This window comes from Mesoplodon mirus (genome assembly GCF_964341445.2).
Source record: "Mesoplodon mirus genome assembly, chromosome: 11".
Classification (NCBI taxonomy): domain Eukaryota; kingdom Metazoa; phylum Chordata; class Mammalia; order Artiodactyla; family Ziphiidae; genus Mesoplodon; species Mesoplodon mirus.
The window spans coordinates 71,907,664-71,930,588 of record NC_138987.1 but is presented as its reverse complement, the minus strand read 5'-3'; the positions used below and the strand labels follow the sequence as shown (position 1 = coordinate 71,930,588).

The following is a 22,925-nucleotide window of genomic DNA, read 5'->3' as shown; positions in this document are numbered from 1 at the left end:
TCCTTTCTCTCCTCCCTTTCTCTCCTGAATTCACTCCAATCATCCTTTTATCCTCACCACTCCATTAAAATCATTCCACTCAAAGTCACCAATGAATTCCAGATACCAAACCAAAAGGTCAATTCAGTCTTCATTTTATTGAAACCCTCAGTAGCACGTGACACACCTCACTCCCTCTTCTGTGAAACTTGTCTTCTGAGACACCCTCCTTTTCTCTCCCTCTCTCCCTCCCTTTCTTCCTTCCTTCCTCTCTTTCTCCCACCCTCCTTCCCTGTCTCCCCCACACCCCCACCACCCCCTTCTTTCTCTCCTCTCTCTCTTCCCCTCTTCCTTGGTTCTCCTACTTATGGGCTGCCGCCTCTGTCTTTTTGGTTGCATCATTCTATTTTCCCTATTTCTAGGCATAGGAGTCCTCTATGGTTCAGGCTGCTGACATTTTTTTCTTTATCTATCATCATTCTCTCAGTGACCTCACCTGGTCCCACTGCTTTAAATAGTATTTAGACACTGATACCTTGCACAGTCATATCTTTAGCCATGAAATTGTCCCTGAATTCCAGATATGTACATCCAAATGACTACTTGATATCTCCACTTGGTAGTCTAATCGTTCTCTCAAACTCAACATACCCAACATGAAACTTTTTATTCCTGCTCCCACCACAAAATGTTTCTACCCCACCCTCCAGTCTTCTTTATCTCATTTTTTAATTTCTTAGGTCAAAAACTATAGAGATAGCCTTGATTTCTTTCTCTCACATTCACCTTTTGTCCATCAACAAATGTAGCTGGCTTTACCTTTAAAATACACTCAGTCTCACTGCTTCTCCACTGCTATTACCTTAATCAAAACCACTTTAGGGACTTCCCTGGTGGTCCAGTGGTTAAGACTTCGCCTTCCATTGCAGGGTGTGCAGGTCTGATCCCTGGTCGGGGAGCTAAGATTCCCACATGCCTCGCAGCCAAAAAACCAAAACATAAAACAGAAGCAATATTGTAACAAACTCAATAAAGACTTTAAAAAAATGGTCCACATCCAAAAAAAGAAAAATCTTTAAAAAAAACCACTTTAATTTCAAACCTACACTAATGCAAAATCATTCCAATTGGTCTACCTGCTACCACAACTGCTCCCTAACAGCCTCTTCTTCAGATAGCAACCTGTGATAAAACTTAGGGTTATATCACTCCTCTACTCATATCTTTCCAAGTTTCCTGTCACACCATGAGTAAAAGCTAAAATCTTTACCATTCCCTATAAAGCCCTCCACAATCATGCCCCCAAACACTTCCCTAAACCCATTTCTGACCATTCTCCTCTTCCCTCATCCTACCATCCTTTGCTGCTTCACTTACCCTTTAGGGCATCTCCACTTACCATTCCCTCTGCTAGAATGGTCTTCTCCTTGATATCTACATAGCTGACTCCCTCACTATCTTTGGATCTCTGTTCAAAACTGCACCTTATAAAAAAGGGCCTTCCCTGATGAACCTGTATAAAAATATCCTGCCTTATTTCACTTAATAACTAACACCAATTGGTATATTTGACCATTGTCTATCTTTCCTCATTAAAAATAAGCTCCAAGAGAAGAGGGATGTTGTCTGTTCCACTCCGTGCTGCATTTCTAGCTCTTAGATCTGTGGTCAGCACATTTGTTAAATGAATGAATCTCTCCTACCTGGAGAGAGATGCTAACTACACAATGTCCTGATCTGAACATCATATATGACTTCACATAAACCCCTCTTCCAAGACATCCCGAATACTGCAGCACCACCTCTTTTGGGGCTAACCCTTAAAAGCATGCACATAAAAGCACTCAAAAAGTGAAGTTCATGAGCTATATCTTCTTCAGCCAAGTTAGCTCCATAATATCCAAAAAGAACTCAGTCATAGAAGATTGGGAGCCCCCCAAATTGATGAAAATATATCCACTGCTTCAGAGAAAAATTACCTTTTCATTTCTTCACTAATCTTGAGATGAAGGAATTTTTTTTTCCAATCTGGCCCTCAGAACAGTGCCTGGCATCTAGTAAGCAACTCAGTAATTCCTGAAAGAATGAATACACAGAACCCATTGGTAATTAAGGCCTTCCAAGTATTGGAAGACACTCTTCACTGCCACCCACATAATATCGATAGCTTCCCTAACCCATCTTGGCCTGCCACCTAGTGGTAGTTGCTTCCAACACTATGCTAGGGCCCATTCTGTCCCAAGAAGACTCGTTCTGGTAATCTCCATCTTAGCTAATTTCTTCAAGAAGCAGGCTCCAACTGAGGTCATCATTCCAAGATCTGGGAGCCGTTAGCACAAGCAGCTGTTTTTCAAAATAGTTTTTGAAAAAAAAGGAGGCACCACATCACCGTAAGGAGGACAGAGATGGTTTGGCACATGTATACTACTAAGAGCAAAGGCTCATCCAGAGTGGCTCTAGGAGGCATAGAACTCCAGAACAGTCTGCTCGATGAGGGAGGACGACTGTTCAGTCTACATCCAAGTACACTGATTGTACTGACCACTGCATCCCATCTAAGACAATGAATACACAAAATATACTTGGGTGCAGCCTGACATGCAACTCAAATTTTCAGAATGTTTATCTTGTGACTGACCATTGTTGGCAACTGCACTTATCCCAACACCCACTCTAGTACGCTGGGACACTGGTGACCAGGCACGTAGCTTCCTTTAACCAGTACAGTGTTAAGACTAATTTTAAGGCTGTTCTGAGAGCAAGCAGTGTCATAAGCTCACTTCTAATATAAACCTTATGCTTTACATTGACGCTATTTGAAATTTTGAAATAAAACACATCAAAGCAATGGTAATTTTTCCAAACTACACATCTTCCTTTCATGTTGAGAATAGAGCAGGAGGCTAGTTATAACATTATCTGCTATCGCCATGACCTCAATGGATTGTGCTATCTCCCACTTAAAGTCAACTCGTGCTCAAATAAATCTTTAGATATAAATAGGAAATCAACTGTTTTAGAGCAGCATTTGTAATGTTTTTGGAAAAATACTTTAAGTATTATCTTAAATACTCGTTAGTAGCATTATCTAGGTATGATGATAGCTTGATCTAGAATTCAGTTGCACTTAACACAACAAAAGGCTATTTCTATCACTGCAATTTTATTGTGTATTAAATATTTCTAAAATGTATATTTACAGTTCAAAGAGTAAAAACACGAGTACCAACCATTCCGATTAACAAATACATTATGCCACCTTAGGAGCCTCCTGTGGCATGCTCCCTTGACTGTATTCCTCTACCTCCCTGCCTCCGGAACTATTATGCTAAATGTTGTTCATGACTTCCTTGAACTTTTCTATTGTTTTCCTTACATAGGAATCTCTAATACACACTCAAAATTTTGCCTGTCTTGGAACTTTATACAAATAGAATAATACTGTGTGAATTCTGCGACTTGCTTCTTCCAGTCAATATAATTTTAAGACTCACTTTTGGTGTTGTGTGCAGCTAGAGTTCTTGGCTTTCCAGCCTATGTAGTATTTCATTGTTATGGATGCCCTGCTATTTATCTACTCTATTGTTGGTGGGCATCTGAGCCGCTTCCAGTTTTTTTGCTATTGGAAATAATGTTGCTATATACACTCTTGTAAATGCCTCCAAGTACAAAGATACAAGTTTCCCTGGTGTATACATGCACATTTACTTTACAAAGTAATGCTAAACTGTTTTCCAAAGTGGTTTTAACAATTCACACCCTTTCCAGCAGTATCCTTCATTGCACCATCTCCTAGCCAATATGTAGAACTGATTAAACTTTTTTTTTCGGGGGGCAATCTAGTAGGTGTGAAATGGTACCTGTGATTTCAATATGCATTTCCTAGATTACTAATGAAGTTGGGTATCACTTCATATATTTATGGAATCTGTTTTTGTGTGAAATATCAGTTCATGTTTGTTGCCCATTTTTCTACTGGGTTTCTGTCATTCTCTTATAGGTCTGTAGTTTATTATATATTCTTGATATTAATCCTTTGTCAGTTTTATGTGTTCCAAGTGTCTTTCCCCAGTTTGGGGCTTCTCTTTTCACTCTTTGTGGTGTCTTTTAATGAAGAGAAGTTCTTAATTTATTCACATTTATCAATCTTTCCTTTTATGATTTGTACTTGTATCTTAAGAAATCCTTCTCTAATCCAAGGTCATAAAATTATTTCCTATATTTTCTTCGTACTAGACTAACTTTGCCTCTCCCATTAAGTCCACATTTAATACACCTAGAATTGATATTTACGTATAACATTAGATGGATCCCATTTTTCTATTTCAGTATAATCCATAGCATTTCCATCTTAGCATAAAATCTAGCTTTCATATATATGTGGTTTCTGGTCCCTCTATATTGTTCCATGGCCTACTTATTTATTCGTGTACAAAGCCTGCACTATCTTACTACAGGCCTTGGTATGTGACAAAGCAACTCTTCTCTCTCTTGGTTATCATTTGCTTTTAATTCCACATAAAGTTTAGAACAAGATTGTCATATCCAGTAAGACCTGACAAACCTCTTGGAATTTTAATTGGATTTGCACTGATGTTAAGTTAATTTGGAGGGAATGGCCATATTTACATTAAATCTTCCTACTCATGAACACGGTATGTCCATTGATTTGGGTCTGTATGAACGCCTTCCATTAGAGGTTTAAAACTTTCTCCAAAAGGGCATGCACATCTTTTATTAGATTTAAAACTAGCTACTTTATATCTAGTTTCTATATTGATGTTGTGTCCACAAAGCTTTCTATCCTTTTGATTCTAATAATTTATCTTTAGAATCTTTCATACCATCTCCTATTTTCTGTAAGTAATGACCAGTAAATCCCACTGTCACATTCTCTAGATTTGCTCTTCTGACCCTAAAGTGGATTACTGCTCTGCTATTGAATCTTCTTAAATTTGTTTCCTCACCTGTAAAATGAGGAACTCCAATGGAATTGATTTGATGTTTACATTAAAAATACCACCTGGGAAAGTGGCCAGCATATATTACTCTCTTCAATGGCTTTCTTCCAGACAGCACATGGTTTTCTTTCTTTGTGTATTCATGGTATTTTGCACATGGCAGTCATTTTGAGTATTCACTGAGTATATATTACTTTATTTCCTGACTCTCAAAGGGCAGAAAGAATATTCCTTGGCTTATGTCCCCCTCCTAAATGCCATGTATAGCACAGAGTGGGCACTCAAACGCTAAAAAAAGATAGGCTTTTTCACCTAGGGTTAAAAACAAAAAAAGTATTATATAGCCAAGTAAAAGTAAGCCCACACTCTTATGCCTACCACAAGAATTCTATTCAGAATGACATTAGAATACTACACTTTTCAAAGAAATGTTAAATATATTCTCCATATAAATAATCTATATATAAATACAAAATATGTAGGTACAAAATTCCTTCCCTTCAAATGACCCTTATTATGTGCACTGAGCAAATTTACAAATATTTTCAGTATAAAGATGGAAATAAAAAGGTTTTATTAACTGATTTCATCAGAATATTATCATTACTTTGATCTTTTGGTTTGACTACATTGCTGACTTAACAGGGACAACGGTTTAGAAAAAAATCCTTCAGATCTTTCTTGGATGAGAGCCTGGCTTGGATTTTTCAGTTCTTGAGTTTGTCCTTAATTAGTTATTACTTTGGGTCTGGATGCATACACTTATCTGTTTCCTCAATTATAAAATGAACTTACTAAATTACAACTTACTCTTTTTTTCTTACATAGTTATCACTAGATGGCAGCATACTAATATTTTAAAATATTAAGCCTCTGTAAAAAAATCACAAAATATTTTAAGATACCAATTTTCACCTCTAAAATCGGTATTTTTTAAAGCACCCATTATTGAAAAGGATGTGGAGAAATACGCATTTTCACATACAGCTGTGGTGAAGCTCAATCAGAGGGCAACTTCATGTGTCAAAACCCTTAATTTTTCATACTTGTTGAATCAAGAACCAAAAGAAATTTCTTGGAAAAGATGTGCATTTAGATTTACTTGTAAGGACTCTCATTATAATATCCTTTATACAAGTCAAAAGCCTAGTGAGATAACCTGAATACCCAATGATAAGAATTAAAATGCCCTCCACATAACCTATCTGTACAGTCCCTCTATAAAACTGACTTAACACAACACTCATGTCCAAGAACTTCTGCTTACTAATTACAATACCTAAGATTCAGTGCGTGTATTCCTAAACTATATCGATAGTATTTTTTCCTGTGATTTCATGACTTAACATTATGTAAACCAATAAAATGTGAGTGCAAACACAATTGGTTCAATGAAAACTACGTTAAATGCTTTGGAAAGACTGGCTAAAGATGAGCCACTTTAAAAATCACAGTTGAGGGCTTCCCTGGTGGCGCAGTGGTTGAGAGTCCGCCTGCCGATGCAGGGGACACGGGTTCGTGCCCCGGTCCCGGAAGATCCCACATGCCGCGGAGCGGCTGGGCCCGCGAGCCATGGCCGCGGAGCCTGTGTGTCCGGAGCCTGTGCTCCGCAACGGGAGGCCACAGCAGTGAGAGGCCCGCGTACAGCAAAAAAAAAAAAAAAAAAAAAAAAAAAAATCACAGTTGATAAAGAGGGACATTACACAATGAGAAAGGGGTCCATTCTCCAAGAAGACATAATTCTTAATGTGTATGTGCCTAACAACAGAGTATCAAACTACATGAGGCAAAAACTGATGGAACTCCAGGAAAAAAATTAAAAATCACAGTTCACAATGTCATACTTCACACCCAACAAGATGGCTATTAGAAGAAAAATGGAAAATAGGTTTAGTAAAAATGTGGAGAAACTGAAATTCTCACGCATGGCTTGTGGAAATATAAAATGGTACAGCTGTTGTGGAAAAGCTTCAGGGTTCCTCAAAAAGCTAAATATAGAATTACCATATGATCCAACAATTCCACTCCTAGGAATATATCCCAAAGAATTTCAAGAAGAGACTCAAACAGATACTTGTACACCAATGTTCACAGCAGCATTATTCACCACAGCCAAAAGGTGCAAACAACCCAAATGTCCACTGATGAACTGATAAACAAAATGTGGTATATACATACAATGGAACATTCAGTCTTAAAAGTAATGAAATTCTAACACATGCTACAATGTGCATTTTGAAAACATTATGCTAAGTGAAATAAGCCAGCATATAGGACCACATATTGTGTAATTTTACTTATATAATGTACCTAGGACACACAAATTCATAGAAAGTACAGTAGAGGTTGCCAGGGAGGGGCTAGAAGTGGGATAGGGATGGGGAGTTACTGTTTAGTGGGTACAGAATTTGTTTAGGATGTTCTAGAAATGTATAGTGGTAATGGCTGCACATTGTGAATGCACTTAATGCCACTAAAATGTATATTTAAAATGGTTTAAATGGCAATTTTTGTTATATACAATTTGAAAGATGCTGAATTAGCTCTGACAACTGTACTACCATAAGCATAAGCTAACAGGATAATGTGGTAGACCTAAACCTTAAGGACATTCATTCATTATTTACTGAACATCTATGTGCCATACCCTTATGTAGGCACTTGGGACTTACAAGATCCACGCTTTCATGTGCCTTATAGTCACACAGACAACAAAGATAACATATTGTGCTAGGTAACAACATATATTATGTTAGGTAACACAGAAAAATAAAGCAGAACTAAGGGAGATACTGGGTTCCATTCTTCAATAGAAAGGTGAAAATAAATCTCATTAAAATGACATTGTCATGCAGATACCCAAAGCATTCCAAGCAAGGAAATCGGCCCATACAAAGGCTAAGAGAGAGGAATATGCCTGGACTGTATGAAAAAGGAGGCCAGGGGAATTCCCCGGCAGTTCGGTGGTTAGGACTCTTGAGTTCTCACTGCCGAGGGCCCAGGTTCAACCCCTGGTGGGGGGACTAAGATCCCACAAGCCACGTGGCATGGCCAAAAAAGGAGGTGAGAATGGCTGGAATGCAGCGAGCATGGGGAAAGGTACTGGGAGGTCTGGTTAGACAGTTAATAGGAGCCAAATCATGGAGGAACCTTTTAAGGACTGGAGTTTTACTCTAGTACAGATGGGGAGGCATAGCAGGATTCTGAACAGAAACGACAGAAGCTCTAACAGCTGTGCTAAGAACAGACTGCAGGGAGGCAGGAGCGGAAAGCACAGAGAGCTGTTAGGAATCACTGCAGTAATACAGGCAAAGAATGAGCGCAGTGCAAGCAGTAATGGGCTGTCAGATTCTAGGTATTTTCTGTGGTGGACAAAAAGATTTCCTGATGTACTGGATATGGGGTGTGAGAAGAGTCAATAATTCAAAGTTTTGACCCTAAGCATTTGAAATGATGTTGATGTTAGCTGTTAGGGACGACTGTGGGCTGCGCAGGTGGTGGGGAACGGGTGAGGATGAAAGAATTCAACCTTGGCATGTTGTTTGGGATGCCTGTTTGATATTCAAGTAGAGATGTCGGTAGACACTTAAGTCTCCAGTTTGAGAAAAAGGTCTGAATCGGAAATATAAATTTAGAAACTGACAGCATATTAATACTTAGAGCCATGAGACAGGAAAAGAGCATCAAGGAATGCAGGGAGGCTAAGCCTCCTGGGAGTACCCCACAATTCAAAGGTTAGGGAAGAGAAACAGAAGACTAAGAAGGATGTAAGGAATAATAAAATTTTAAATTAAAAATCTTCATTTACGTGGCTTCCCTGGTGGCGCAGTGGTTGAGAGTCCGCCTGCCGATGCAGGGGACACGGGTTCGTGCCTTGGTCCGGGCAGATCCCACATGCCGCGGAGCGGCTGGGCCCGTGAGCCATGGCCGCTGAGCCTGCGCGTCCGGAGCCTGTGCTCCGCAACGGGAGACGCCACAGCAGTGAGAGGCCCGCGTACCGCAAAACAAAACAAAACCAAAAAAACTTCATTTATGACCCCATTTTATCTGCCTATTTATGTTGAACTGATCAACTTCTAATAAGAAGACATGTTCCATCCTCAACATTCACGTAAGCATGCGAAACAACTGGTAAAAGGTACCTTCAGGTTATCTCACCCAAGGGTGAGGAGTTGTGCCATTTATCTCCCTCCTCCCTTTACTGTTCATCTACATACTGAGATCATTTAGAAAGCCAAGGACAACATAAAACCGATTACCACAGAAGTTTATAGGTAGGCAGTTTCCCGGTGTGTAGATATACACAGCATGTTGGTTGCCAGCCATCCTGAAACAATTTCTGAGATGCATAAAAATGATTTCAACAAATGTTTACAATGGATATACTATTAACTGTGAAAAGCCAGCCATCACTAAATTCAGCAAATAACCATTAGCTCCAGTCTTCAGTCTGCAAATCACTTTCTAATAAAGTGAGCATGTTCTTAGGTCAAGTTAGATGCTTAGTTAGATTCCAGCATTTTGTTTTCATTTTCTCCCTTACTTGGGAAAAGCTGAAGAAAGAGTAATGTAAAATGACTTACCAGTTTCAGGGGAAAAAGAACTAAAGTGGTACACAGTGATACTCGAGTTTCTATACTGCACTGGGGGTGCGGCCCAATTCCTGAGTCAATGCCAAAATTTCCCACAATGTTAAATTAACATTTCCACAAATGTTACTCATTGATCTTATATCTAATAGGACAGCTACAGGAATTATGTCAGTAGAACCTGTGCAACTATTAATATGAAATATTTTTTTAAATAAAAATAACAAGATACAACTGAGTTGCTATGGTCCATCCTATACAGCACAGTATATTTTGCAGAACAGGTATGCTCAGTATTTGTGGAAATGAACATTTTTGTTTTGTTTTGTTTTGTTTGGCCGCACTGCACGGCATGTGGGATCTTAACTCCCTGACCAGGGATCTAAACCCTGCACCTCCCCCCTCCTTCCCCAGGCGTTGGAACAGCGCGGTCCCAAGCACTGGACAGCCAGGGAAGTCCCAGAAATGAACATTTTAAAGTAATATACTCCTAAATGCTTACAGCTATCAATAAAGCTTTTAAATTTAGCACTTAACAGCAGTGGGGGCTTAGTTTGAAAACCATTCAGCACACAAGCTGTGTGGATTTGCAGTCATAACCCTACTCTAACTTCAACTCACCATTCTGCTAGCTATAACCCCTCAGAGACTGTTGGCTCACTTGTAAAAGGAGAAACCCACCTTGCGTATTCGACAGGGTAAGAAACTCTGTCAAGATAACAGGTACAACAGCAATTTTTAAAAAATGCTCATGGTTGGACCTTGAGCATATGCTAAGTAAAATAAGCCAGGCAAGTACCCTATGATATCATTTATATGCGAATATAAAAAATCAAACATGTAATGAATCCTGATGGCACTCCCCCCCAAAAAAAAACACAATGAGCACGGGTGATTCTATTCTGCAGCTGGGTTGACAGCCATTAAATTGAAAAATGATGAAGACTCTCCTCATTATTTAGTTTCTTCTCTATTTTAATTGTTACTACAAAGTTATGGCTTTAATCCACATCTCCTAAACTCCAAAACCATATAACTATTGAATACATGACTACTTGCTATTTCTTGGGTCTCAAAGGCATTAAATTCAGTGTCTCTCCATCTTTTTCCAATGTTTCCCATCGCAGGCAATGACATACCACTAGGCTCTAAACATCATCCTTCCAAACTTAGTTATTACCAGTTTTGTCTCAAGTCTTTCACTAAATCAACTTTTCTCTACCACTATTATTCCCACTATCTCTCAGGTCAAAGACTCTTGCAATAGTTTCACTGGTTTACCTCATCTATTCTTTACCTGATTTAATGTGCAGCCAAGAAGCTTTCAGAAATGCTTTGACACTACACACACTTCAGTGATGCCACATCATTCCTAGGACAATCTTTAGTGTGATTTATAAGCCCTGCAGAGTCTTGGTCCTTGTCTGTTTCTTGAGCCCCACACATAGGCCATGTTCTTCACTCCCTACTTCAGTCAAACCAGTATTCTTCCTAGTATGCTCCCTCATACCAAAAGGCCTTTTGTGCAAACCTCCCTTTGCCTAGAAGGTACTCCCCCCTTCCCTTTCCCCCAAGTTAAATCTTATTCCTTCTTCAGGACTCAGTGTAACTTAAGGAAGTAAACTATTTTCTCAAGTTTTCCTATAAGCTATAGGTTTTCTGAAAGGTTTTTTAAAAATATACATGTATTCCTTATCTAACACTGAAAATAGCAACTGACTGGAATTGATATAACATGAAAATTCAAGAACTCCTGTTAGTGAAATATAAAAGAGAAACAAAGATACAAGACAAGACAGCATTGGAAACTATTTCTAATATCATTTACTTTGGGAATTAAAACTAGAAGACTGGGAAAATTCTGTCTACGAATCCTTTATTATTATTATTATTGTTTGGTCGCGCCACATGGCTTGCAGGGATCTTAGTTCCCTGACCAGGGATCGAACCTGTACCCCTGGTGGAAGTGCGGAGTCTTAAGCATTGGACCGCCAGGGAATTCCCTTACAAATCCTTTATTTAAAACCTCCCTCTTTCACCAAACCAGGCCTTAACTGACTCCTATTAAGTTTTGTGTAGCACCTGATTAAAAGATGTTCCCAATAATCTTTTCTTTCAAATACTCTTCAAGAGACTCAATTAACTCAATGCGAGTGAGGATCAATGAACACAATCCTCTTTAAAATGTAAACATATAACAAAGAGTATTAGGGAAACTAATAAAACCTCAAGCACAATTTTAATGGGGTCGCGGAAAGAGATCCCAGTAATGGTCATTTATTTCTTATATCGTTATTTCAACCGTTCAGAATTGCTACCTTCAACATACACTGAATCATACAGATAAGAAATCTGGGGCCTGATTTAATTAACACCTGGCACACAAATCTTTATTGAAACCATAATTTGTTACTGTTTAAAAAGTACTCTGTATTACTTCAAAGCTAGTATGAAATATTTTTGCTGCAACCTAGAAACATTTTTACTTGATTAAAGTCTAGTAAGGTTAATAATCCTCTAAAATTAGACAAACGTTTTCTGAATCTTAGACTTAAAAATAAAGCAGCCTAGAAATCTTTTAGGTTTCTAAATCTTAATTTTAGTCAGATATCATCTGCTTTAAAGACCATCAAAATGCCAATACAAAAGAAAATGACCGGTATCTAGGAGGCTGGCTTCAAGATAAAATACAAACAGTACAATTTCTGTTATACTGCATATTGCAATTAGATATGAATTATTCACACCATACACAACGGTTAACAAATTATAAATCAAACAAACAAGACAAACTGCAAAGTATTATAAAAACTGTGTTTTATTTTCAATACAAGATAAATACCATGCTCGTTACTAGTGCAGTTTAAAGGCCAACAATGGCCATATAGCAAACTGCTGAACAGTCACCTAAATGCTGAAGAAAGAAAAGACAGAAAGTAAACATTAAACACAAAATCGCAATTACAAACATTTTAATAAAATGGGATGAGCTTTTTAATAGAAGCGAATATGGAAGTCTAGTTCTCAGGGACACCAAAAAGATGTTTATTTGATCAAATATCACCTTACCTTTTGCACAGAAATCTTATTGTGAAGTCACCATAGAGTCAATAGCTAAAATTTTAAGACTTTCTTTGGCCTTCTGGTATTAGTCAAATTATTTACAAACCATGGTTCAGTAATGCATGTATACTGGTAATATGATACAGTTTTTTGTTAAGAGCTTTCGATTAAAAACTGTAAAACAACTTTGTAAGGCTGTACAAGGCTGTAAACTACTTTGCTAATATACCATGGAATGAAGAGGAAGAAGGAATAATAGACCTTTCTTTAAGGCTAAAGTCAATGTTATAGATGCATTCCTTAGAATACATTATGATTTACCCCAAAGGATCCTTTCCCATTAAATACCACCTGAGTACTACAATTTTCAAAGTAAAAAAATAAACATGAATTCACCATTTTAAAATAATTTAACTTACAGAATGCTGAGAAGTGTTACGCAGTAACAATGAGACAAAAAGAACACATCTTCAAAATGAAATGTTTTCACTAAATGCAGGGTCTGTCCAATTATGAAATTAATGTAAAACATTTACACCCATGGCGGAGTTTTAGGATACTCCCACAGGAAAAACTCTCCGTAGTATTTATTATCTGCAGATACCATTTCAAGATTTGTGTGACTTCAATTAAACTCCACCTAATATTTAAAAAAACTCCCATTACAATATGCTAATTAATATAGCAGGAAGTCTTTAAAACATTAACATCTGTCTATACCTAACCGAGTGTTTATATGTCCCATACAAAAACCATAGTAACTGCATACTCAAAAGAGTGAATGCCAACAACCTGAAATTTTAAAGAAATTGGTTAAGACAAACCTAAATCAATCTGAACAAGATACAACTGCCTGAATATTTTGAATATTCATAGAAATTCAGATTGCTTCTTTCTAATACCAAGAAAGAAGAGTATAAGAACTTCCTCCCAGAAGCCTAGACATTTTAGACATTTTAACACATTTTCTGTTTCAACTTACAATAAGATACTTTAATCCTGAATCATTGAGTTCTCTAAATCAAAAATCTCACATTACAAACACAAGGAATGCTATATGTAAGGCCACATCTTAATAAATTTATAATTTTTGGTTGAATGTTTATTTAAAAATTAGTCTAAGGCTTCTAAGAGTCAAGTTGCTAAAAAATAAAATACACCAGTGTTTAAACTGAAGGTTAACGTAAAAAACAACACACACACACTGTAAAAACAGAAAAATGCTTTGCTACAAAAATCTCACTTAATATATTTTAGCACAAAAATGTCTAATGTGTACAATGGGTAGTAAGCGTGCACTTAAAGTACATACAACTATGGGAAATATTACAGATGGCTATGGGATGCAAATGAACTTAATGAATAAAATTTAAAAGGCAGTTATCTGTAAAACAGCTAGGATCTCAATACTGTATTCTCAGTAAAGAAATAGAACATAAACTTCCTCTTAAAATAACAAGCTGAAGCTTAAAACACAAAAGTGAAGCCATCTTACAAGATACAGAAAATGCAATGATCATTCAGGTATGAAAACCAAAATGTCAGAGCACGCCAACAGAAAGTCTTGTAGTAGCATCTCATTGTATAAAACAGTATGTATTTAGGTTATTGGCACATTTAAATACATAAGGGAAAGAAAGTCTTTACCCTTCCAACAATTTTTCCCCCTCACTATAAAATGTTATACAACATTCATTAAAATCTCCATGTTTATTTTAAGAACTGTCCTTAAACTAGTAGAAAACAAAGCAATATTCTCCACAGGAGAATTAACTGAAAGTAATACCTTAAGCTACAATCCATAAGTTTTTTTGTGAACTCCAAATTGTAGTTAACTGCTTAAGAATATTCTAGGTAAATGGGCTAAACTATGATCATTAGCCACTGTAACTTACTCCGAATCTTGCTTATAAAAATTGACAAAATAAACACTTATAAATTTATACTGGAATATCCTTTCCAAAACCTATGTCTATTAACCAAAAGAAGCACATTCAATTCAAAGTACTGCTTCAAAAGCAATACCATTCAGGTGCTGCATCACTCATTCATAACTTTACCGGCTGAAAGGAATGTGATGGCATAGCACTAACAAGTGCTATGGTTTAAAATTAAATTCAGTTTTGTTTTCATATCCACTATAATTATTATTAAGAAGAAATGAAAAGATCTCTGGGACACTTTTTTTTTTTGGTGTCTATGTAGAGATTTATCTCTTTGGATTGTTTTTAAACATTAAAAAATTTTTTTTCAAATAACATCAGCCCATTAAAAAAAAAGGGATACGAAGAATAAAACATAGCTTGCATTTTCACCTTCACTGCTATATATTCATGTATCAGATAGAGAAAGACTTGGCAAAAACTGGTCAAATCAAAGTTATTCCCTTCTGGGATGTGGGAACAGATGTATATGTATGACTGATTCACTTTGTTATAAAGCAGAAACTAAAAAAAAAAAGTTATTCCCTTCTGATAACACTATAATAGACTAACAGCAAACAATTCTAGTACACTCACATTGTCTGCAACAAAAGTCATGTAATGAGATCAGCCAAGTAGGGAGAAGAGTGATATAGTATGAGCAATTAAAGGGTTCCACTGATTAAAAAAAAAAAAAAAAAAAAATGAAAAGGTAAATGAAGGAATTAGTACAAAATTTCCAGTTCTCACTTCAAGTTCAAGCACAGTTAAGATTTTTATGATTCCATTTTTAAATTGTTCAGAGAAAATTGTATCCTCATGGACATTTACTTACCTTTTAAGCTTACTATTAACTAATTCCCTTGTAATATATTTATGTCCATACTTCTTCGCATTACAGCATTGTAATATAAAAAAATCTAAGAAATAACAAAAACTAACAACATCTATACACAAAGCAAGAAAACTGATTTTGATACAACTCTCAAATGTTAAAAAGGCAACTGCATTTTCAACAAGATAGAATACTTAAAAAATCATTTCTGAGAGCAAACAGTTCTGATAAACACCAATGATCCATGCACAAATACTCTAACCACAAAATGTTTTAAAATAAAGCTGGCAATAATATGGATAATTTAAAACAGCTAATTCTGCAAGAACTGGTATGATGGTGGACCACATGAAAGTAAAGAACTGCAGTTCTCTGGAGGGCTTCTAAGGTTGCACTTACATAATATTTAGGGTGCCTAAACAAGCAACGTCCTAAAATTTGGCTACACGTTTAAAAAAAAAAAAAAAGAACGTGTATTATCAGAAGATCTCTCAAAGATAATCAGATTTTAAAAACATTAAAAACAAATTAACTTGCTTAAGGATTTTAACTCAGATTTCTGAAGTAATGATTCAGAATGAACTTTCTATAAAAACGTCTCATCAAATTGACACTCTGCCTATGCTAATTTCACAATTAAGAACACATGCTAGCCAGGTGCTTTTAATGTGGGCTTATATGCAAGGCAGGTTTGAAAAAAAATCTTTGATTAGGTAACTTTAGCATGAATTAATAGGTTGCATGAATACATAGAACTCCTTAAACTGTGGAGATCGGTACACCTATAATCTCCTATTACACATATAGGAGAATACAACCCAATGTTAATAAACACCACACCCTTCAGAAATCTATTTCCTGTAACTGGAAAATAAAACTAAGGCTTTCTTTACTCACATTTGGCTGCTGCATGGCTGCCTATATTTACGTTGCCCATGGCTTCAAAAATAAACCATAAGCACTATCAATATAAAATAGCAAATAACTGCTGCATCAAATCAGAACTGTCAAAATATTTCTTCAATGCTAGCAGTTTACAATTAAGCGTTTCAGTACATCTGTGTTGTAATTAAGCTGCATTACTGTAGCAAATCACGTGTGGGTTTTTACTAAAATGTTAATAAAACCACAAAATCTTTGTTGACCCCTAACACAATGACTAGATTGTTATGTTGTGAAATTTCAGTTTTTACAAGTTTACATACCATTCAGCAAAGTCACAAGCTTTAACTAGGTAAAAACAGCTAGAAAAGCAGAATATAGAAATATTAAATACCCATGTAATCATCTATTCTAATATCAAAATCAAGGGCAAGAGACACTTAATTAGTATGTTTAATTCACTGAACGCAAGATTAGATTGATGCATATCCAAAAATGCTATTGCAATGTTTTTTTAAAGGACAGTATAAATGTCATAGTAACATTATCTTTAGATATTGCTGAACACAAGACTTTCCCTGAGGTGTAAACATCAAATAACTTGAACAGCTTTACACATCAGCCCCATTAAACAGTTTATTACAACACTACATCTATTGTAATCAAAGTGGTGCTGTTTACAGACATTATCATATGAACATTTTTAACAAGAACAAACTACTATAAAACAAGCATTTACTTGACTTTTTTTCCAATTGCTTGCACATTATAATGGCCAAATGTATATAACCAGTAATAAAGTTGCAAAAGCTATAACTTTTTAAATCACACAGGTTTCCTTCAAATAAAACAGGTAAGCAACATAAAAAATAAAAGTAGAGCTACTGGTTACCATTTATGCAGATTTGCTTTATTCAGATCTATTCCTGTTCATTTTATCCATGAATCCTTACAGGTTCAGTTCAATCACAAGAAGCAAACTGCTGGACAAGCGTCATTTTTCCCCCATGAAGACTGTTTTGTCTTGGAAGGTGTTCCTCTTCCTTCAGCTGTAATGTGTCAAAATTTATGATGTAGATTTTGCTATTCCCCATAATACACAGAAAAATGCTGGCTTAACTATACATACACAAGTCGTGCATCTACTTCACTGTTATGTATTCTAACACAAAATAAGAATTAACTGAAACAGTAGCTGCCTTTGTGATGGAGAAATGCTCCCAAATTTATGTGATGATTAAAACTGAGACATTCTGATTTCATTCTTATTAAATATTATTGCCTTATAAATTTAATGACTGAAACAGAAATGAAAATGTAGCAGCTACTGTTTCTGTGAAGATGGAAACATTTATAAGTCATTTTCTAAAGTATGCATACTACAAAAATAAATGGAAAAACGCTTGGATGATTTTAATGTAAATATTTTCATTCACCCACATAAATTCTATATAACTCATAAACAATTAAATGAGAACTGAATATAAATGCAATAAATTATTTTACAAATTAGTTGTATTTATTTGACATACAGGAACTTCTGCAAATGTTATAAATCAAACGGTCCTCCACGTTACAAAATTTATAAATATAAGCTCAGTATGCACATTTAAATAAATATAATGACATCCACATACAAATCTTTAGACATATACAAATTTATAACATTACTGTCCCTCTATTCCACCTACACTGAAATATCTAATGTAAGTATAAAACTAAGCCAAAACAAGCTAAATGCGAATCTACAATGATAAATTTCATTGAAAACTCACATAAAGAAAAAAAGCCCCAATAAATGAGATAACCTAAAATTTCAGGAATACATAAATATGCAAACTTCAGGTAGAGGTTCACAAAAGAAACATTCAATTAACGTGGATATAAGTGATCACTTGAAACACCAGATATTTAAAATATAAATTCCAAGAGAGTGTTTCAATAATATGATGTAAGAGGCAAAAGGGCACAATGCTTAGTGATAGTCTTCCATAAAAGTAACTGAAAAATACTTTTTGCTCTACAGTTAAGAGTAATTAATATTCTGTCACAACTATAAATTTTCTTCTATGTCCTTTCCTCCTCAATTAGGGTGTAAGCATCTTAAGAGCATCACTACACATACGCATTCACATTGCCCAGCAGTAAAAACTTAAATTTTACAACTACAAAAGGAAAAAGCAGATGTTATAATCCTGGACTTTTAAATAGTTTTTAATTTGCCCATATTTTTCAAATAGATACTTAAGCCATTTCTAATGTTACCTTTCACTGTATTTTATCTTATGCTGATAAAGCTTTTGGTGGAATTATTTCATGGAAAAAAATCTAGAAAGGTAGCTTTCACACATTTTATCTTTACTACTTTGCAATATACTTAAAAAAACTGGTATTGAAGTATTAAAGAGAGACAAGGCATATGTTCTAATCTGAAAAAACAGATTAATGGGTAATTCATAAATCTTATTGCAAAAGGATGTTATCTCCCTAATTATTTTATCATGCTGGAAGGGATTTAAATAAGAGGGAAAAATTAAGTCACAGTGAGCAAAACAAAAATACCCAACCCTTCCAAAAAACATGGCATACACTGCAATTTTATATCACTCCAATGGAGAATTTTTACTACTTTTTAGGTACAGAAACCTATTCGTGAAATTACAACACATATCTTTAGGATGAATGCACTTATCTTTTGCCTTATAGATAGATCTTTACTATTAATAAGTCTCTAATTTTCACCATACAGACAAAATCTGGGGGATAATCTGACAGCTTTTATTTCTATTTCTAAACACTTTACATTTATCCATTTGGAAATACAAAATTTTACAATCTCAAAAAAAAAGAAAGAAAAAGCAAATTTGAAGGCAATACAACCCATTTCCAATAACCCAATTCCATATTATAGTCTCAAGTTTCTAAGTAGAAATCTACATAAACACAGATATCAAAAAGAAGCTTAAAGTGACAAATACATTCAACGGTCATATTTTCAGAATACCATGTGGTCAAATCTGTAATGTCAAAGCCACACAATTTCTTGCTTTAGCTATCAGTTATAGAAGGAAGATCTATGTAAGCAGTTGTTAAAAAAACTGAGAGATGGAATCTATGGCTCTTTAATGAAGTATATAAAGTGAGCACTAAGTTAAAATTTCAATACAGAGAAGCACCTGCATTTTGAGATAATGCAAGATCAAGTCAATACTAACAACTCAAATTACTAGTGTTTCTGTTAGAAAACTTATCCAAGCAAATTTACTGGTATCAGTCAATTCACCTTTCAAGTAAAAGATTCAAATATATATTAGATACGGATCTTTTACAGGTTTTCACATTAATACATTGAATTAGAAGGATTCTAATATAATTTTAGAGATACACTTTTATTAATGCAGTATAATAAAATTCACTTTTTTCTTAATGAGAGGAAAGGAGATGAAGTGGGCAAAAGGACTAGAAGTATCTAAATACAAGTGAACTCTTTAAAATCAAAATCCCTTCTTGCATTGACTAGAATATATTACACAAAATCCTGTTGGTTGTAGATGTTTACAAAAAACTCCTTTACTACCAAAACATTTCGTACTTTCATCTTTGCATCTCTGCAGATAGTACTTACCTCATTTTAACTAACGCATTTCATTACACTATAAAACATATACAGGATTGTTGCTCTAGGCAGTTCACTAAATAGTAGAAATAAGCTTCACAGTTAAAGAATACCCAGCTTTGCCCAAAAAATTTGACAGAATGGACATTTCAAAATAAGCTGCTGTGTGATTTAGATTTCACTGTGAGATGAGAGTTAAAACATGCTACCACCAAGGTAAATTGGACAGCATATATGACACCCTTACTCCTTTTTTCGTTATTAGATTTCCTTTAAACAATGCTAACTATTCATTCAAATCATTATTTATTCAAAACAATCTAATTTACAAACTGAAACAATGGTAGTAAATTTCACACTGAGATGAAGGTGAGAGATCAAGCTGACTCACATTGGCACTGATTTTTTTTTTTTTAAACAGGGAACATTAATCATTTGTAAACAAAACCATATTCTTAAACCACAGTGAGCAAAACACACACTATACATCCATTCTAGGATCACTTCTTACCCTCTTCTCACTTTAATGAACATAACTGTGTAGTCAGGCAGGTTTTACAAATAATACTAAAAGCAAGGAAAATTAGAGCGAAGAAAATAAGAGCTGGCATATCCAGATGAAGCAGTTAGGATATATGGGGAAACCATAAACACAGGGCTGGACAGTATTAGTCAGATCTCAGATGACTTAAGAGTTGCAGAAATAATTTTTAAATCTCATTACCACCAGTATCATTCATCAGATAATTAGAAGAATTTAATTTTCACATAAGACTCAAAGTAATACTAACTCTTGAGGAGATAAAAACATCTTAACATTTATGCAAGAACTTTTGATTCTTTTGGCTTCCCCCCCAAATTAATGCAGCTATAAATTGAATAAGGAATGCAAAACACCCTAAATCCTGTGCAATGACAACAAAATCTAAGATCATGGTATTTGTCATAGGAGAAAAGTAATCATACAGCAAAGGAAATTATAGTTACTTAACTTATACCCTGTATATGATGCTTAAAATCTAATCAAAGGAATGGATAATGATTTGAGAATGTGTAAAACATCATGTGTCAGAGAGAGGAAAAGCATGAATAAAAAAGAGTATTTAAAAAAATAATTTCGTTTCATTACTCTTCAGTATACAAAGGAAAGTGGAACTGTTAACAGAAATCTGCTGAGTAGGGTTGTTCCCAGCAAGTAATAAGAGGAACACAAAAGAAAACAACTATGAAAACAAAATTATTTCTGTAAAAAGCATAAAATCTTAAAACATTGAACTACTTTTGTTTTGCTCAGAGTGGTCTGAGAATAGAGGCAGAAATTACAGAATATGAAACACAATATATTTACATGCTGAAATTTACAATACCGATATTCCCATTAAAATATTATATATTTGAACTCAGATATTAAATGCTTTTAGAAAAACTAATACATTTTTAAATGAGAGAATGCAATTAACATTACCAACAGTTCAAACACACAAAAAAATTAAGATGGGACAGACATTAACAGCTTGCCAACATCATTTAAGTTTCCAGTTAAATTAAGAACTTGCCCTTTTAGCCATTCATCATCACTTTAATAATAGATTACATTATTATTTTATTTGCATACAGACTTACTACTGACATTCACTTTAGCTTCCAAGTTACTCTTATTCCATTCAGTCCATTTAAGATTTACATGAAAGTTCAAAAGGACTCATATTTTAAAACTTCTAAAAAAGGTCAATAGACCTCACTATGATGGTGATTAAATGTGCAGATATTTTTTATTTGCTCAAAAAAGTTTTTCACTCAGATATATTTAATCCCAGTCCCTACCCATTTATTCACATCTATGTTCACAATAAATACTGTTTGGTATAGCAAAGGTACAATATTCCAGGATAACAGAATTTTTTGCACTGGAAATGCTTATGTAAAATTTTGCTTGGATGAAGGCACATAACAATATTACAACTCAATTCTGATTAATGCACAAACAAAACATGGGAATTTTGGTATGGTACACATCAGTGATTAAGAAAAAATGTCAACAATAGTTTGCAAGTTAGGAATTCATAGTTAATGTCTGAAGGTAATGAAACTCAAACCATGATATAGTTAGGTGTACCCATTACCGGAATGTAATGTTAATTCAAAGTATTTAAAATTAACAATGGACCTTTTAGAAGGAGTTTACTTAACTATGCTAAAACCATTAAGAAGACTTGTTAATTAACTTTGGGTATAAACTGGTTCAGAATGCCCTTGATGGGCATATCCAATCTTGGAGATGACTGAAAATGTATGCAAGTTCCATTATCATGACTTCAGTAACTAGAAGCTTGTTGATAACTGACAAAGTCTAAATAAAAATATAACTTGAAGGACCTGTACCTTACTTTAAATGAAATGGCTGATATACGTTAAGCATTTCCCTAAGTTGGCCACAATTCACCTTAAGCACTGATGGACACTGAGAATTTTTTCGTAAGATGGGATCAGATCTACTCAACTGGGGGGTGGGGTGGGCGGGAGTGGGAGGGGCGGAGGGCTACATCTTTAAAATTTAGTATTTAGTCTTACATGATACAACATTCAGTTCTTACATCCAAAAACAGTATCAATTTCAATAAACTTAGTTTTAAAAATAAAAAGTTTTGCCTCATATTAAAATAATGTTTTGAGAATTATTTATATTAAGTTCTATAATACAGTACATGGAGAACTATTTTAAAATTAAGGTTTTGATATATATTCAAGATGCATATTCAAAATGCAAGAAGTATTAAAACTTGCCTTTTTACTTCAAAAAGCCCTTAAAATGGTAAATAATATAATAGGTTATTTGTGTACCATAAAAATAAGACTTACATGCTTATTTTCTAAGTAATATTACTTAAAAAGGATCTCGTCTGCTAAAATATATCTACTTTAAAGAAACTTATTTTGTCACAGAATTACATACAATCCTTTGATTTTGCCCATAACAATTTAAATACTAACAATTACCATAACTGAATTTTCAATATTTCCCAATTTTATTTTACGGAAAATAATCATGTAAAGAGTAATTACCAATAAGGGGTTTGT

At 34.9% G+C, this 22,925-nt stretch overlaps 1 protein-coding gene across 4 annotated transcripts in view; it reads right to left on the bottom strand.

The window, feature by feature from the left end:
* Positions 1 to 12,331: 12,331 nt before the first annotated feature.
* Positions 12,332 to 22,925, bottom strand: part of CPSF6 (cleavage and polyadenylation specific factor 6) — a 34,042-nt gene continuing 23,448 nt past the window's right edge. For all 4 annotated transcript variants that reach the window (XM_082635805.1, XM_082635806.1, XM_082635807.1 and 1 more), the window contains one exon: positions 12,332 to 17,280. The gene's annotated coding sequence lies outside the window, so the exon portion shown is untranslated. The remainder of the gene's footprint in view (positions 17,281 to 22,925) is intronic.